Source organism: Podarcis melisellensis (assembly GCF_964234715.1).
Source record: "Podarcis melisellensis genome assembly, chromosome: 3".
In the NCBI taxonomy this organism is placed as follows: Eukaryota; Metazoa; Chordata; class Lepidosauria; order Squamata; family Lacertidae; genus Podarcis; species Podarcis melisellensis.
In genome coordinates, this window is record NC_138530.1 from 14,779,143 (window position 1) to 14,793,002 (window position 13,860).

The 13,860-nt window shown below is 45.4% G+C and overlaps 1 protein-coding gene across 37 annotated transcripts in view; it reads left to right on the forward strand.

Annotated features, from left to right (window-relative positions):
- Window positions 1-13,860, forward strand: part of NRXN1 (neurexin 1) — a 981,700-nt gene that overhangs the window by 942,414 nt on the left and 25,426 nt on the right. The gene's annotated exons all lie outside the window — the stretch shown is intronic.

Sequence of the window (13,860 nt, forward strand, 5' to 3'; positions counted from 1 at the left end):
ATGTTCTTGTAATGCCCTCACATTGCTTGCCTGATCTTCTTTAGTGATCACTCGTAGCCAAGTAAGAAGGTCTTCCATAAACACAGTTTTAACAGTGAGTCCATAAGTGACTGTGGAGGCCAATTCTGGATCCACACGTCCTTCCACAGTGGGGACATAGGTTTCCAGGTGGGAGGTGATCACAGCAAGGGTTTGCCAAGCGTTCCTTCCTCTTAGCACGTTTCTCCCTTGCGTCCTGAGTTTGAGTGTCTTCAAAGCCCATGACACCTTTGGTAAAGGCTGTTCTCCAATTGGAGCACTCGCAGGCCAGTGTTTCCCAGTTGTCGGTGTTTATACTACATTTTTTAAAGATTTGCCTTGAGAGAGTCTTTAAACCTATTTTGCATTACACTTTCCATTTTTAAGTTCGGAATAGAGTAGTTGCTTTGGAAGACGATAATCAGGCATCTGCACAACATGACCAGTCCCATGAAGTTGATGTTGAAGAATCATTGCTTCAACACTGGTGATCTTTGCTTCTTCCAATACACTGGCATTAGTTCACCTGATAATGAACTATGGGCATTAAGTGACTGGACATTGCTGGATCTGCAGGTATTTAGTGATTGTCTCCATCCCTGTGAAAGTTCCCTTAATTTATCTAAAAGGAGATCCAAAGCACGAAAGATGAACCCTCCAATATTTTAGAGGGGGAAACAGGGACATTGGTGTGTATTTTACATTCTACCTCCCCTGTCAGGGGCATCATGGCTCTGAATACCAGTTGATGGGCATCACAAGTGGGCAGAGTTGCCCTCATGTGCAGCTTGCAGGCTTCCTGCAAGCATCTGGTTGGCCACTGTGAAAACAGGATGCTGGACTAGATGGGCCACCGGCCTGATCCTGCAGGCTTTTCATGGGTTCTTACATGCTTGGGTAAAACCAGCCCTCTCACAGATATCACCACCCTTCTTTTGGATCAGGGCATCCCAAACTTTGGTCTCCAGCTTTTTTGGACTACAACTCCCATCATCCCTGACCACTGTCCCTGCCAGCTAGGGATGATGGGAGCTGTAGTTCAAACACAGCCAGAGGTCTGAGTTTGGGAAACCCTGTTAGAAATGAAAGATGTTGTAGAGGAAGCTTGCAATGATATCATGAAAGCTAACATGAAATGCATTGGGGATGTTCAACAGCTGTACTTTGGGGTTTTTGCTCAAAGGCTGCCAAAGGATAGCTGCTCCCCATCTAGGATGGATTAGCTCTGATTAGCCCAGTAATCCACTCAAAATATGCTATTCCATTCCACCTAGAAACACAGTGCAAATTGGTTAGCATATTTGAAGACCGCCAGTTTGTGTGTGCTACTAAGCCATTCTGCTCCGCTCATACACATTTAATGAAATAGGTTTTGAAATCTCTGAAAGGCAATTTGCATGAATAATTATGTTGCATCCCGTGCAATTACTTCAAGCATCGCCACTGAAGAAGCTTTGAAAGGCACAAAGAACGGCAACATTTCCATTGTTGGCACGGAGGCTGTTGGGGCATGCCACAAATACACAGAGGCTGTCAGGTGGAGAAGCCGTTGATGCAGCAAAGTGAATGTTAGAGTGCTACTTTTTGGTATATCAGTAAGCCAATGCAGGGCCAGTGTGGCTCTCCCGCAGCTTCATCTGGGATGCTTTGTCACTCCAATGGATCCTTCTGCAGCAAACTTCAATGCTGCTGTCCTCAGCACTGGCGAAAGCCATGCCTGTTCTTGTGGAGTAAGAGGATTCAGGACAAGCAAAAGGAAATACTTAACATGCATAGCTACACTATGAAATTTGCTCCCAGAAGATGTAGTGATGGCCACCAACTTGGATGGCTTTAGAAGAAGATCAGACAAAATCATGGAGGATATCAGTGGTAACTAAGTCATGATGGTTGTGTTTTGCCTCCACTATTGGAGACAATATGCCTCTGAATACCAGTTACTGGGGAGCACAAGTGGACATTATTTTCCTCCCCTGTTTCCCATTCTGTCGGAATTCCTTGACATCCCTACTCAGGAACCCCTAAGTATCAAGGATCTCGGTTACCTTCCAGGATGCTTCTTTATGCTTCTCAATGCCAGTTGCTGGAATCTGCAGGTAGTGAGATTACTGATGTGTTCATGTCCAGCTTGGGATGCGGGTGGCGCTGTGGTCTAAACCACTGAGCCTCTTGGGCTTGCAGATCGGAAGATTGGCGGTTTGAATCCCCACAACGAGGTGAGCTCCGGTTGCTCTGTCCCAGCTCCTGCCAACCTAGCAGTTCGAAAACACACTAGTGTGAGTAGATAATAGGTACCACTCCAGCAGGAAGGTAAATGGTGTGTCTGTGCACTCTGGTTTCCGTCACGGTGTCCTGTTGCACCGGAAGTGGTTTAGTCCTGCTGGCCACGTGACCTGGAAAGCTGTCTGTGGACAAACGCCGGCTCCCTAGGCCTGAAAGCGAGATGAGCGCCGAAACCCCATAGTCGCCTTTGACTGGACTTAACCATCCAGGGGTCCTTTACCATGTCCATCCCAAGTGCATGTGGTTGGCCAACAGGATGCCGGTCAAGATGGTCATTGTCTTGGTCCAGCAGGTTCTTCTTGTGTTTTGATGCCCTCTATTTGAGTGGTGCCTCCTGTGTTGGGGCAGAGCTGTCCTCCCAGCATTGATGCACAATATCTGGGTGGCACTAGGGTGGAGCCAGTTGGGTGGCAAGCTTGGAGTTGCCTGGGACACACTGGCAGAGCCAGTCCAGCTCCCCTGCTCCCCAGTCCCATCCTTATTGCCTCATTCCAGTGCCACCCAGATAAGCTACATCGATGCCAATATCAGAAGGGTGGCACTGCTCCACCACAACAGGAGCTGTGTGGTATGTTTTCTATTTTTGCTTTGACGTTCCTATCGTTTTCAGTGGAGGTAGCGTGTTCCATGCCATTTGTTAGCTATGCATAATAAAGCCAAGAAGAATAAAAATAAAATGGTTTGCTTGCTTTTTAAGCAGCCCCCCTTTCCTTTTAATGCAGCAATAAATGGGGTCATCGAAAGCCCTGGTTGAGAGAGAAAAAGCAGCGTAGCGTTAAGGAATTTCAGCAAAATAAATTGAATTTTTTTATTATTTTTTTGTTCCATCACCAGTTATCCGAAGCCTTAAGTTATAGCAGCAGTAATTTGCAAGCCTTATCTCCGTGTAGTAAGCTGCAGACATTGTGTAGCCAGTGATAGGGCACCTCCATGCTTGTACTCAGCTGCATACTCGAGAGCTACAATGAAGATCAGAGATATTTTCCTAAGCTATTGCTATAGCAACATTGTAAGAATTTCCAAGGTCTTTCCCCCTCAGGTTCACACCTGCAGTTCCTTTCAATTATTGAAACAAGATGCATACCCACGTTGAAATCCGGTGTAGTGATACAGTTAGAAGCCAAAGAATTGGTTTTTGTCTTTGTTCACGTGTGTGTGTGAGAGAGAGAGAGAGAGAGAGGGAGGGAGGGAGGGAGGGAGGGAGGGAGGGAGGGAGGGAGGGAGGGAAGGAAGGAGGGAACAACAACAACAAAACAAAAACAGATTCACACAAATTTTTGTTCAAATTGAATTTTCTTTTTATGGAGAATCTGATTTTAATTGGCCAAAGACTGTTTGCACAACAATGAGCACATCCGAGCACAAGAGCCGAATCCCTCTTCCCTGGGAACCCTGGGAGCTGTAGTCCTGCAAGGGTGATAGCAGGAGTCTCCTAACAATTCTCAGTGTAGAAGCATAGAATTATAGTGCTGGAAGGGACCCCAAGGGTGATCTAGTCCAACCTTCTGCAATGCAGGAATCTCAACTAAAGCACCCATGACAGGTGGCCATCTAACGTCTACTTTTAAACCTACAACAAAGGAGGGTCCACAAGCTCTCAAGAGAATCCATTCCACTGTCTAACAGCTCTATGGCAAGCAATGGTTTCCAGAATTCTTTGGGGGGAACAGAGCCAAATTGCCCCGTTCATTAGGAGCACAGTTGCCCTGTTGCAAGAGTGAGAGAAAGGGAAAAGAAAAAGCAATACTTTGTGGGAGGGAAAATGCACCCCATGGAAGACAAGTAGCCTTTTTTTGAAATTCATTTTCTAGCAGTTACTTAATTAGTGGGGAAATGGCATTTCATGGGGATGGGGATATCAGGAGCTCATCCTACACTTGAGTAGGACTCTGGCAGAGACACATGCCCGACTGGCATGTTCTCTTCCTCCTGGTCAATTGTTCGGGAGCTTCAGCCCAAACATCACAGAGACCGATGCCAACAGACATCGGCACACTTAGGGATACGCAGAGTCTTCGCAGTTTGCGTAACAGACCTCAGCAACTCAGCATTTTGGCTAATCTACTTTATTTACATATAAACACACACGGAGCACTGCAACATGGCTCCCTCTCTCTCTAGCATCAGACAGCAAAGAGAAAAAGAACAAAGCACAATGGTCCCACTTCACAGAATACAGTAACCCAAACATCCTGTCTCCGTCATTTCCCAATGACCTTATGAAGAGAGTTAGGCTAAGAGCTGAGGAACAGCCCAAAGTCAAGCTTCGTGGCTGAGTGAGAATTTGAACGCTGGTCTCCTGTATGCCAGTCCAGCACTCAAACCACTAACACCGTACTGACTCTGATATGTTGGACTCCTATCACAGGGCTGGCCCAATACATTTTGCTGCCTGAGGCAAACCACAAAATGGTGCCACCCTCCCCGCCAGGGAAGAAGGGGTGAGCGGAGATCTACAACAGGAACAAGGGGGAATAAAGATCTACATAAGGATCCCCTGTGGATCCTGCCACCTAAGGCAATTGCCTCACCTTGCCTCATTTATGGGCCGGCCCTGATCAACTATATTGCCTAGAGCTGATTGGAGATGGATTGACACAAAGTTATTTTCCCCACCAAGGAGGCTTAGAACCTATTGTTTATCTGTTAAAGAAGAAGAAAAGTAATATTGGATGCAAACTGGTCTTGTAGCATGCTTCTAGGGGCAAAGCTGTTTCACTGCAAAGGTCATATGGAACAGATTTTAGCTTAGTAGGACCTCAAATTAGCTTTCCAAATACCCAATTTGAAATGCAGCTTAATTCTTTGTTGTTGTTGTTTAAAAAAAAAAGAATTGAAAGAGGAGAGCTGTTCGGATGAAATAAAATCCTGATTACACTAACACCTGGATGAAAACTTTCCAGCAGCAGAAGCTGTTTCATCAAATATGTGTTTTACCAAAGCAGTAGGCCTAATGAAGCTTGTACTTCTAATTGGGAAGCAATTAAAGGCAGCCTCCATTTCAGTGCATGTGTGCCTAACTCCCATTAACTTTAATGGGAATTGTGCATGCCAAATGAATGGGCACCAAACACTCCCTGTGTAGAAATGTTTCTAAGTATATGGCTCAATACGTACAGCAGACCGGCCATCGATCAGTTTTTATTAAACAGGCACCGTTCAGAGCTATCAAAATCAATGGGGAAATTGCTAGCAAGTGTCAGAATGATACGCGAATTACACCCTTCGCAAAGTGGGTGTTTGGGAAATTGTAGATGCAATGTCCTGAAGTTGTTGACTTCATCCTCACCTTTCCTTTTTCCTTCCTCATTCCTTTCTCCCACACTTCCAAACAAAGGAAAAAGGAAACCATAGCAGTATTGATGAAGATAACTGTTGTGGAGCTTTGGCAATGCTAGAGGTGCTACTTTGGAGGTGCCCATTATCGTGTAATAAGAAACACAGGAAGATGTTGTCTGCACAATCAGACCAGTGATCCATCTAGCTCAGTATTGTCTTTCATTTCTATGTGTAAAGTGGAAAGAACCTGGTAGACATCAGGAAAGTTGTCATGGAGTGATAAACCATAGTTTAGTGTTACAAGGAAGAGCTGTAGTGGGCCTCAGGCCTCAGGCTTGCACACTTTATCCTTTTCCCTCCCCGGACTCAACCACAAGGAAAAGATCTGAAGCTTTTCCATTACATCCAAACCCTAACATGTGGTTAACGTTAAGCATGGTTTGTTGAAACAAGCCAGCTTCTTAAACTATAGTTTGGAGTTTGCTCTACCTCAGCAAACCACAGTTGAGATTAAGCAAAAGCAGTTGGGTTCAGATGACACACTTTTGTTTGTTTAGTCATTTAGTCGTGTCCGACTCTTCGTGACCCCATGGACCAGAGCACACCAGGCATTCCTGTCTTCCACTGCCTCCCGCAGTTTAGTCAAACTCATGTTGGTAGCTTCGAGAACACTGTCCAACCATCTCATCCTCCCTTGTCCCCTTCTCCTTGTGCCCTCCATCTTTCCCAACATCAGGGTCTTTTCCAGGGAGTCTTCTCTTCTCATGAGGTGGCCAAAGTATTGGAGCCTCAGCTTCAGGATCTGTCCTTCCAGTGAGCACTCAGGGCTGATTTCCTTCAGAATGGAGAGGTTTGATCTTCTTGTAGTCCATGGGACTCTCAAGAGTCTCCTTCAACACCATAATTCAAATGCATCAATTCTTCGGCAATCAGCCTTCTTTAAGGTCCAGCTTTCACTTCCGTACATCACTACTGGGAAAACCATAGCTTTAACTATATGGACCATTGTTGGCAAGGCAATGTCTCTGCTTTTTAAGATGCTGTCTAGATGATGAAACTGTAAGGCATGGTTAATCTAGGCTGGAAGCAGAAGCTTCCTCATGCCCATACCCAGAGCTTTTTTTCCCAGTGGGAACTTGCTGGAACTAAGTTCTGCCAACTCTCAAGTGGGTGCCAGTTCCCTTATAATAGAACTAGAGAGATGTTCATGGTGAGTTCTGGCACCTCTTTTTCTAGAAAAATAGCACTGTCCATACCAGAGCATGGCAGGGAAAGGAAGAACATACAAGCCTTAGGCCACACATAGGCACACTCGGCCCTCCAGATGTTTTGGGACTACAACTCCCACCAACCCTGACCACTGGTCCTGTTAGCTAGGGATGATGGGAGTTGTAGTCCCAAAACATCTGGGGTGTCGAGTTTACCTATGCCTGCTTTAAGCTCAACTTGGATCATTCCTGTAATGCTAAACTATGATTTAGCATCACATCCAAACCACTCCATGCTCTCTCTTAAATAATGCTATTATTTTCACCCTTCTGACATAATTCCAAGGCTCATTTTCATTTGGAGTAAAAACAAGCGCTTTGGTTTTAAATTCCCATTTAGGTTTCCTTAGTTTGAACACATTAATCACTGCAACGTGCGCATTTTAAATAACTCTGAGGTGTAGGGCCAATTCCAAGGAAAAACAAATGAGCGCTCAGATTTCTGAAGGGGATTTCTGAGATGAAGAGAAAGCTGCTTTGCACATTAATCAGCCTAACACGGTTTCCTTCTGCTGCCGCCGAAGAAATGGAACATGGCCCAGATTCATAAGCAAAGCATCTTTAATGAGCAGCAAGGGCCACATCGGAAAAACCATTGCTACTGGATATTAGAAAATATCAAGGGTCTTCACCATAAAATAAGAATCTCTGAGGAAGGTCCAGTCCGATGCATGTTTTCCATTTTTGATTGATGAGGACAAAGGCCCTCTTCTGATGAAATTCTCCCCAATTACACCCAGCTGGATCACTTTCTCCCAGTGTGTAAGAAAAAAAACTTTATAAACAAAACCTTTTATTCCAAATGACTTGAGGAATGGGGAGGAGGTAGAGGTTAGTTGATGTCAAGGAGATGCCAGGCAAGTGCAGGTCATCCACAGGGAAGGAAAGAGCTTGAGACGCGAAATGCAATTAGCTTTTATTCACAGCAGCACAGAAGAGTTCCTCCAGCTCGACTTACTCAGCTTGAGACATTGCTGAAACTGAATCATAGAATCATAGAGTTGGAAGAGACCAGAAGGGCCATCGAGTCCAACCCCCTGCCAAGCAGGAAACACCATCAGAGCACTCCTGACATATGGTTGTCAAGCCTCTGCTTAAAGACCTCCAAAGAAGGAGACTCCACCACACTCCTTGGCAGCAAATTCCACAGTCGAACAGCTCTTACTGTCAGGAAGTTCTTCCTAATGTTTAGGTGGAATCTTCTTTCTTGTAGTTTGGATCCATTGCTCCGTGTCTGCTTCTCTGGAGCAGCAGAAAACAACCTTTCTCCCTCCTCTATGTGACCACTGACCACTTCCCCCTCTTGACTCAACTCTGGATCCCTCCCCAGCAGACAAAGACTGGGGCGAGGTGGTGGGCTCCCTTTCTGGGCCTGTCTGGCTGGTTGCTCAGCAGTATGCAGAGCTCTCCTCAAGTGGGGTATTAGAGAGGAAAGAGAGCCAGCAGGACTGGGACTGTCCTGCTTCTGGGTTTCAGGGGCCATCTCTGACTCCTCTCTGAGTCTGTGGTCACACTGTGACTCTCAGCCTCTAGCCCTGTCCCGGAAGGTTCTCCTTCTTCTGACATCCCTTACAGTAGGTAAAGAAAAAAGGATAAAATACAAAAGAAAGCAAAGAAAAAATAAAAGAGAAAAAGCAGAAAATTAAAATCCATTAAACAAAAAAGAAAAAAACAAAGAAAAATACAGCAAATCTTCCCATTACTTATCTTTCATTAGCTTATTTCCCCGACCTCCTCACACCTCCCTTTTTTGTATTCTAAATCGACTATCCATTTCAGCAAATCCTTTCCCTCTTTTCAAATTTTTGTCCTGTAATTTATCTTGATATTAATATAACTTTACTTTCCCTTCTTTCACCAATTAACAGTCTGTTTTTTCCTAAATCTTTGTAACATTTCTGCTAAAATCATAAATTCGTTCCAACATCATTCTAACATTCATTAATTTTACAATGTTTCTGTAAATAGTCTTTAAATTTCTTCCAATCTTCCTCCACCGACTCTTCTCCCTGGTCTCGGATTCTGCCAGTCATTTCCGCCAGTTCCATATAGTCCATTACCTTCATCTGCCATTCTTCCCGGGTGGGTAAATCTTGTGTCTTCCAGTACTTTGCAATAAGTGTTCTTGCTGCTGTTGTAGCGTACATAAAGAAAGTTCTGTCCTTCTTTGGCACCAATTGGCCGACCCCTTAGAGTTGATGTTTTACAGCCAGGGGTGTGTGTGGGGGGGGGTGTGTTTACTTGCTCTGGATCTTTTGTTTTGTCCCAGGTTTTAAGACTGCAATTATAACGTATTTATTGCAATTTCTGATGGAGATTGCTGTTCAACCACGGAACGGACTCCCTTGGACGGTGGTGGACTCCCCTTCCTTGGAGGTTTCTAAGCAGAGGTTGGATGGCCACCTGTCATGGATGCTTTCGTTGAGAGTCCTGCGTTGATTGGAGTTGGACTAGATGGCCCTCGGGGTCCCTTCCAACTCGACAGTTCCATGATACCATGAGATTATGGTTTCCATTAGATGCCCCAAGGACACTTGTCACACCATGTGCTGGTTTCTCTGCTTTAACGTGTGGCACAACCAATGTGTCACCAGGATCTCTGTGTGGTCACCTATTTAGATAACCCTTATAGCACTTTAATAGTCAGGGCTCCTCTCCCCTCAAGAATCCCAGGAACTGTAGTTTGTTAAGGGTGCAGAATTTCATGGCTCATTGGCAATGGCAATTATTATTATTATTATTAATAATAATAATAATAATAATAATTTATTTTATACCCTGCCCGTCTGGCTGGGTTTCCCCAGCCACTCTGGGTGGTTCCCAACAGAGGACTAAAAATAGAATAAAACTTCAAACATTAAAAAATTCCCTAAACAGGGCTGCCTTCAGGTGTCTTCTAAAAGTCAGATCATTGTTTATTTCCTTGACATCTGATGGGAGGGCGTTTCACAGGGCGGGCACCACTACCAAGAAGGCCCTCTGTCTGGTTCCCTGTAACCTCACTTCTTGCAAGGAGGGAACTGCCAGAAGGCCCTTGGAGCTGGACCACCCTCAGTGCAGAATGATGGGGTGGAAAGAGAGACAGAAAAAGCTGCATTAATTTCCACTTGTGGCCTAATGTGTTAAGTGGCCAGGGAGTGAGAAGGCAGTCTTGGTTGGTTTTCTAGGCAGGAGGCCCTCTCAAATTCCTGCACTTAAGGAAGAAATATAATACTGATAATTTTCTCATTATGGTAATGTTCCTCCAGAGAATGAAATACCTTTCATATGTTAAAAGACCTCAGCCATTGTGCTCTAGGTCAGGGGTGGGAAACCCTTTTCAGCTGAAGGGTCAAGTTCCCTTCTAAGCTAATATCTTGGGTGGGGTGGGGGAACCTGCCAGTGATGGTTGGAGCCAGAAGCAAAGGTGGGTCAATATTACCTTTTTCTCCTTCCAGCCAAGCGAAAGTCATTATCAGGGACCTGTTCCAGGGTGGAGGGAATAGTCAAAGAAAGTGTGAAGCCAGGGAGGGAGAGGGCAAATTCCTGCATCCTTGTTCCCCTGCCCTCCCCACCCCACCACTGCCCTCACCCCACAGCCTGAGGCTGGTTGATTGATGCATGGCATTGTTAATAATAATAATAATAATAATAATAATAATAATAATAATAATAATAATATATTTATACCCCACCCATCTGGCTGAGTTTCCCCAGCCACTCTGGGCGGCTCCCAATTGAATATTAAAAACAATACAGCATTAAATATTTAAAACTTCCCTAAACAGGGCTGCCTTCAGATGTCTTTTAAAAACAGGATAGTTGCTTATTTCCTTCACATCTGAAGGGAGGGTGTTCCACAGGGCAGGCGCCACTACTGAGAAGGCCCTCTGTCTGATTCCCTGTAACCTCACTTCTCGCAGCGAGGGAACTGCAAGAAGGCCTTCGGAGCTGGACACTGCAGTGTCTGAGCTGAACGATGGGGGTGGAGACGCTCCTTCAGGTATACTGGGCTGAGGCCGTTTAGAGCTTTGAAGGTCAACACCAACACTTTGAATTGTGCTTGGAAACGTACTGGGAGCCAATTCAGATCTCTCAGGACCGGTGTTATGTGGTCCCGGCGGCCGCTCCCAGTCACCAGTCTAGCTTCATACTGGATTTATTGCAGTTTCTGGGTCACCTTCAAAGGTAGCCCCACGTACAGCGCATTGCAGTAGTCCAAGCGGGAGATAACTAGAGCATGCACTACTCTGGCAAGACAGTCTGCGGGCAGGTAGGGACTCAGCCTGCGTACCAGATGGAGCTGGTAGATAGCTGCCCTGGACACAGAATTAACCTGCCCTTCCATGGACAGCTGTGAGTCCAAAATGACTCCCAGGCTGTGCACCTGGTCCTTCAGGGGCACAGTTGACCCATTCAGGACCAAGGCGTCCCCCACACCCACCCGCCCCCTGTCTCCCAAAAACAGTACTTCTGTCTTGTCAGGATTCAATGTCAATCTGTCAATCCATCCTCCAACCGCCTCCAGGCACTCACACAGGACCTTCACCACCTTCACTGGTTCTGATTTGAAAGAGAGCTGGGTGTCATCTGCATACTGGTGAATACCCAGCCCAAACCCCCTGATGATCTCTCCCAGCGGCTTCGTATAGATATTAAAGAGCATGGGGGAGAGGATGGGACGCTGAGGCACCCCACAAGTGAGAGCCCACCACAATGAGCTTTGCCCAAAGCAGCTTACAGCAAACATTGGAAACGCCGAAATAACCCAATTGTACAAAATAAAGAGCATGGAGCATGTCAGTAAATCCAAAAATGACAAAACAGCAGTGATTCTAACATACATAGAATAAATTCAATATTACAAAAAAAAGCACCAATCTATTTTACTTTCATTCATTTGTTTATTCGATTTGCACCTAAATGCAAAGCAAATCAGGTGTTATCTGGCCAGGAAGTTTCTGTTGCTGGTCTTTCTGCACTCCCAGAATGCAGTTCAGAGGGAAGGGGTCCTATCTTGCCAGGCTGGTTCCCAGATACTTACTATGGAGGAGGTTGGCAGTAGCAAAAGGCAAGCTTTTGGGGAGGTAATGATAACCAGTCTCTTCCCCCAGCCTCCTGGAACTACCAGCTTCCAGTTCAGGTCTTGTTGCTTTTCTCCACCTCTGCTCTAGGAAATAATTTTGGACTTAACTAACGCTATGCCTTGGATTGAGCTCTGTTTTCCCAAAACCTTTCTTACCCTGTTAAGGTGACCCGTCTCTTTCTTGAATTGCTTCAGAATTTTTTTGGGGGGAGGCAGAGGGCGCTGTGGTCTAAACCACTGAGCCTAGGGCTTGCTGATCAGAAGGTCAGCAGTTTGAATCCCCACGACGGGGTGAGCTCCCGTTGCTCAGTCCCTGCTCCTGCCAACCTAGCAGCTCAAAAGCATGTCAAAGTGCAAGTAGATAAATAGGTACTGCTCCGGTGGGAAGGTAAATGGCGTTTCCGTGCGCTGCTCTGGTTTGCCAGAAGCGGCTCAGTCATGCTGGCCACATGTACGCCGGCTCCCTCAGCCAATAAAGCGAGATGAGCACCGCAACTCCAGAGTCATCCGCGACTGGACCTAACGGTCAGGGGTCCCTTTACCTTTACTTTATGGGGTTGGGCTGGTTTTCTTGGGAGAGAAGCTGTGGGTGATGCACACATATTTATTTCCATTCAATGGGACTCCAGTGCCTCAACTTGGAATGGGAGAGGAATCGGGGAGTGCTGGCATCTAGTGCCACAAGTTAAGGCCTGTTTCTTTACCCCCTCCCCCAATCTTGTTGGGGGATGGGCAGGTGGTTTATTGCTCGGAAGAAGCTTATAAGCTCCAGGGAGAGGGAAGCCGAAGAATAGGATTGATTAATGTGACATATTTGAGTTTTCTTTCTACTACTGTCTCAACAGACAGTCAGAGAGATCAGCTTCACACACAGTAAATTAAATTTAAATTACACAGTCTTGGTGAGAAAATTGCTCCGTTAATCTAGCCTCCTGAAATGAAATTTTAGGGTTTTGCTTCCCCCCCGCTCCCCACATGAACTCCATCCTAATTTTTCACACCCTGTTGGTTTCTTCTAGAAATCCCATCAGTTTGGGTTATTTTCTTTTATTCTCCCTCTACCTCTCTCTCTCTTTTTAAAGCCAGGTATTCATTTTCAGCAAGTTTATCTTACGGCTCAGAAATGTAATATGCCTGGCCTCAAACAGGAAGAGGTAGCCAAAAAGATTTAAGCTGCTTCTCTTATTTTAAATATTTATTTTTGATGGAGAAGAGACATGTGGGGGTGGGGGGAGGGGAGGAACCAGCAAAGAGAGGCCAGAAGCCTGCAGTATATATATAACATATATAACATCAAAGTGGGGTTAATCATTTTTTTAAGCAATTGGCAGGTCGTAGGCATCACAAAATGCCCATTTAACAGAAGAACAACTGGTAATGCCAAGTACCTTTCGGCCAGTCATTATCTCTCAGCCTGACCTACCTCACAAGGCCGTTGTGAGGATAACACACGTTGCAGGAGGTTGCCATGCGTTGGAAAGGCAGCATATAAGTATTTTATTTATTTATTACATTTAATATCCCACTTTTCTCCCAAGGTGCTGTCCATACTTCTCCTCTTCCCCTCCTCCATTTCACCCTCACAACAACCCTGTGAAGTAGGTTCATCCATTAGTGAGAGACTGTCCCAAGGTGAGCTTCCATGGCTGAGTGGGGATTTGGTCTCCCAGTCCTAGTCCAAAACACTGCACCACAGTGGCTCTCAGTGTGGCATGGTAAATGAATAATCATAAATAGTAAACAATTAGCCATACATAAGATCAGTAGATAAATTGTTGTTGGCATCTGTCGGTCCTGAGAGGCAATAGAAGAGGGCAATATACTATGATGCTGCATGTTTTAGTTGGATCAGAGACTGGATTACATTAGAGAATAATGATATTTTAGACTTAGAGGGATGGAACAACAGATATGGCTGGCATGCCTATCTAATTTACAGCACAAAGA